Raw genomic sequence first — 5731 nt, forward strand, 5'->3', positions numbered from 1 at the left:
TCCTCTTGGAGTCAGGGAAGGAAGAGGTGGAATGGGATAAGGAATTGTGGGAGGGGACCAGGAGAGTGTACAATGGAAAGAATGTAAATAAGTAAAATAATTTATAAATAGATTCACTTATAGATTCAAATGCTAGATTCTTTTTATCATTTACATTGGAATTCAATCATGAAGTTTAGCGTTTTATGCTTACTGAACTGTGTAAGCATTAATCCTTAATTTACTCTTCATACTATGTGTGAATTTTCTCCTTTCTTATTACATTGCATCAATTGTGATTGCATATGTAGAAGGCTTACTCTTTATAATTTGTGCAGAAAATATATTTATGAATCATTTTGTTTTAATGATCTGTTATGTGTGAATGTCTATGTATAGATTTGTGCACACGAACACAGGTACCTGGGGAGACCAGGAGCTGCTTATACAGATGGTTGCAAGTGGCTTCATGGGTGTTGGAAACTGAACCTGTTTGCTCTTAAGAACAGTAAGTGCTCTTAACCACTAAGCTAATACTACAGTACTTACTCCATAATAAAATCAACCTATTTATAGCTTTCTGATGTATTTCAGGGTATCATTGAACTTGAGACAGCTTGCCACATTTTAAGTGCTATGACTATATTCAGGCATTATTTTTTCCAGCTTTCTTTTCTTTATCATCGTAAGATGTGTTCAATTAAATATGTTAAAATTATGCACTAAATCCTTCAAATGGTTACTTACATAACCTTGGGTTAGTGTCTGTTTCTTTCCTCTGCAATGACTATATTAATTTTACAGTTTGCAGTTCTCTCTTTCTTTACATAATCCATCTGATGTGTTTTTGCTTTCATATAGAATGAAGTAAGAGACTTTTACTTTTTTTTGAATAGTTAAAGTACTAAGAAAATGCGTTGAATTTTCTATTTTAAGGCCAATACATTATTTCTTTAAAATATTCCTAGAGTTTAGTTTTTTCTTTTTCTTAGTATTATTGTTCTCATTAGTCTCATTATTAATATTCTGTGTAAGACTTTTATGTGTTCTGGTCATGTAGTGAATATAGAAGTCTTCCAAACATATATGAGTAGGTATCAAATTTAGGTTCTTGGTTACTCATGCCATGATATTTTATCTGCTAAACCACCTCACTGGTACACACTCTAACACTTTAAGGTGACATAGAGCTCCAGGCTGCTTTTATATATACAATGTTTTCATGATTTGGCTTTTAATAAATATTTTTGATTATTCTAAAGGATTTTATTTCCATGTCCACTTGGTAACTCTAGTATGTTTATTTTGATATCTAGTTATTATTTTAATCATAATTATTATGCATTTGATACCTAGATAATATGAAATTATCTTAGATACAATTGAATACATGCAATTAGTTACCTAAGCATGAAGCTTGGTACATAATTTTCTTCATTATTATTATGCATTTGCATAAAACAATATTTCATCATCACAATCCTGATGCTAGTTTTACACAGTATGACAGCTAATGAATATCTGTGACTAAAAATCTCTTAAAAGGATTAAGGATTATATTGTTTAATGATATTTCCCCAACATCAAGTAAATAGATTTTATTTTGCTTCAATTAATTAAACGTGCTAGAGCAGGAAAATTTTAATTTCCTTATTTAGTTAAGACTAAATTTAACTTTTACATTCTCCTGCCTATCAGAAAGTCAATGTTCTAATACAGGAAGATATGGCAGGCACAGGTCGAATTTCTAGTATAACCTGTAATTACAATCATCACTCTTGTCAGTTTTTACTGATTGTTCACATCATGCCTGGAAAACACAATGATAACATGGCAGAATATCCACGATGGCAGGGAAGTGGCATAAATAGCTTGGTGATAGCCAACAACTCTCTAATTTTGCTTAAGTCCTCTTCAATGAACATGGATGGTACTGGTAAGTTACCCATGTGTAGAAGGCTATTGAAGGTGTGGTTATTTGGGAGAATGTAAAGCCCCTTAGTTACTTAAGCAAGTATCTTACCTAACAACAATCAAAGCCATGTGTCCTTATATACAGAATTAATTACAGTCTCTGCAACAAAGATCACAGTAAAAATTCCAGCCATTCAAACTGCAGGATAGCAATTTCAAATCCAGTCTCAATGGCTCTATCTACAAAATGTCACTTGATTCAAGGCTGAGATACATTACAGAAGAGGGTGCGAGAAGATTTTAAAAGACTAAAGTTTACAATGAGATGGTTTCTCAAAGTAATACCAGAAATTACACTCATAATGTCTCACTAACATGACTACCTACACAACAGCTGAGGAAGACAGGGAATGGGGAAGAATTAAAGTTTAGTTTTCGCCCATAAGGAAGGGGAGGGGGGAGGGGGATGTTTGCCCGGAAACCGGGAAAGGGAATAACACTCGAAATGTATATAAGAAATACTCAAGTTAATAAAAAAAAAAGCTTAGTTTTCGTTCTGTTTCAATCTCTTCTTCTCCTTCTTCTTCTTCTTCTTCTTCTTCTTCTTCTTCTTCTTCTTCTTCTTCTTCTTCTTCTTCTTCTTCTTCTTCTTCTTCTTCTTCTTCTTCTTCTTCTTCTTCTTCTTCTTCTTCTTCTTCTTCTCCGCCTCCTCCACCTCCTCCTCCTCCTTCTCTCTCTCTCTCAATCTCTCTCTCCTTCTCTCTCTCTCCTTCTCTCTCTCTCTCTCTCTCTCTCTCTCTCTCTCTCTCTCTCCCCTCCTCTCTCCCCCCTCTCTCTCTCCCCCTTCTCTCTCTTGTTGGACTTACACTTTGTACATGGTCATAAGAATGGGATATTTTCACTTCTTCTACATGCTGGCTTCCAGTAGAACAAGCCCTATTTTTGAAAAATGATATGTTTCTTCCTTTGGATGATTTTATCTCCTTTACCAAAGATCAACTGATAGGTGTTTAGGTTCATTTCTGAGTCTTCAGTTCTATTCCACTTCTTGATCTGTCTGTCTCTGTACCAACACTATGCAGTTTTTTTTTTCACTGTTGCTCTCTAATACTGATTGAATTCTGGGTTGATGATTCCCCCAGAAGTTCTTTTATTGCTGAAGATAGTTTTCACTATCCTGGCTTTTTCTTAATCCAAATGAATTTTCACATCACTCTTTCTATCTCTATTAAAGAATCGAGTTGGATTTTTGATGGAGATTGCATTGAATGTGTAGTTTGGTTTTGGCAAAATGGTCACCTTTACTATATTACTACTGTCAATCCATGAGCATGGAAGCTCTTTCTATCTTCTGAGACCGTCTTCAAATTCTTTCTTCAGATACTTGAACTTCTTGCATACAGATCATTCACTTTTTTGGTTAAACTCACACCAAGATACTTTATATTATTTGGGACTATTGTGAAGTGTGTGAAATCACTATTTTATTTCTCAGCCTGTCTATGGATACATTGAGGAGAAGAAGGCTCCTGGTATTTTGAGTTCATTTTATACCCTGACATTTTTCTGAAGTTGTTTATCAGGTAAAAAAGTTATCTGTTGGAACTTTTGGGATCACTTAATTACACAATCATATCATGTGCAAATAGTGATATTTTGATTTCTTCCCTTCCAATTTGCATCCCTTTGTCTTCCATTTGCTGTCTGATTGCTCTGGATATGACATGAAGAACTGTTGAATAAGTAGGGACAGAGTGGGCAGCCTTGTATAGTCCTTGATTTTAGTGAGATTGCTTCAAGTTTCTCTCCATTTAGATTGATCTTAGCTAGAGGTTTTCTGTATATTTCTTTCACTATGTTTAGACATGGACCTTCAATACCTGATCTTTCCACGACTTTTATCCTGAATTGCTGTTGAATTTTGTCAAATGCTTTCTTAGCATCTAATGAAATGACCATATGTCCCTATCTTTGAGTTTGTTTACATGTTGGATCACATTGATGGTTTTCTGTATATTAAAACGTTGCTGCATCCCTGATCATGACGGATGAATATTTTGATGTTCTTTTTAGATTTGGTTTACAAGTATTTTATTGAGTATTTTTGCATAAATATTCATAATGGAAGTTGATCTGAAGTTCTCTTTCTTTGTTTGGTCTTTGTGTGGTTTAGGTATAAGACTAATTGTGGCTACATAGAAGCTATATGATAGTGCACTGTTTTAATTTTGTGGATTAGTTTGGATAGTATTTTTATGAGGTCTTCTATGAAGGCTTAATAAAATGCTGTACGGAACCCAACTGGAACTGGGATCTTTTTGTTTGGGAGACCTTTAATAACTGCTTTTATTACTTTAGGATTAATGGGGTTGTTTAGATGGTTTATTTGTTCCTGTTTTAACATTGGTACCTGGTATCTGTTTACAAAATTGTCCATTGCCTCCATATTTTCCAATTTTTTGAATATAGGCTTTTATAGTGGAGTCTCATGATTTTTGCAATTTCTTCAAATTCTGTTATTATGTCTCCCTTTCATTTCTCAGTTTGTTACTGTGGATACAGTCTCTGTGACCACGGGTTAGTCTGACTAAGGGTTTATATATCTTGTTGTTTTTCTCAAAGAAACAGCTTCTGGTGTTGTTGATTATTTGTAAAGTTTTTTGTTTCTACTTGGTTCATTTCAGCTCTGAGTTTGATTATTTCCTGCCTTCTACACCTCTTGGGTTTACTTATTTCTTTTTGTTCTAGAGCTTTAAGTGTGCTGTCAAGCTGCTGATATATGCTCTCTACTGTTTCTTCTACCAAGCATTCCGAGCTATAAGTTTTCCTCTAATACTGCTTTCATTGTGTCACTAATGTTTGGGAATGTTGTATCTTCATTTTCATTAAGTTCTAAGAACTCTTTAATTTCAAGTTGTCATAGAGTAGAGCATGGTTCAATTTCCATGTATACATGAGCTTTCTGTCATTATTGTTTTTGTCCAAGACCAGTCTTAGTGTGTGGTGATCTTATAGAATGCATGGGATAATTTCTATCTTCCTGTATATATTGAGACCTGTTTAGTGACCAATTACATGGTTAATTTTGGAGAAGGTTCATTGAGGTTCTGAAAATAATGTATATCCTTTTATTTTTAGGATGGAATGTTCTATAAATATCTGTTAAATAAATTTGGTTCATAACTTCTGTTACTTTCTCTACATCTCTGTCCAAATTCTGTTTCCATGATCTCTCCAGTGATGAGAGTGGGGTGTTGAAATCTCCTACTCTTATCTATTATGTGAAGTGCAATGTATGCTTTGTACTTTAGTAACGTTTTTATGAATGCAGGTGCCCTTTCATTTGGAGTATAGATACATAGGTTTGAGAGTTCATCTTGGTGGATATATCCTATGATGGCTATGAAGTCATCATCCTCCTTATCCTCCTTAGAAAGCCATTTCCTTCCTTATCTTTTGTTAAAGACTTTTATTTGAAATTCAATTTTATTTGATATTATATCCAACTTCAGCTTGCTTCTTCAGGCAATTTTCTTAGAATTTGTTTTCCAGCCATGTACTCTGAGGTAGTGTCCGTCTTCGTCTCTGAGGTGTGTTTCCTGCTACAGCAAAATGCTCGATACTCTTTATGTATCCATTCTGTGAGTCTGTGCCTTTTCATTGGGGAATTGAGTCCATTGATGTAAAGAGATATTCATTTTTCTAATTAGAGGTAGAATTATGTTTCTTTGTCTCTCTTTTTATTTCATTGCAAGGACATTATATTCTTGTTTTCGGTATGATGTATTTTCTCTCCTTGTGTTGGAGTTTTCCATGTATTTTCTTGTGTAGGCCTGGA

Source organism: Rattus norvegicus (genome assembly GCF_036323735.1).
Source record: "Rattus norvegicus strain BN/NHsdMcwi chromosome Y unlocalized genomic scaffold, GRCr8 chrY_unlocalized_40, whole genome shotgun sequence".
In the NCBI taxonomy this organism is placed as follows: domain Eukaryota; kingdom Metazoa; phylum Chordata; class Mammalia; order Rodentia; family Muridae; genus Rattus; species Rattus norvegicus.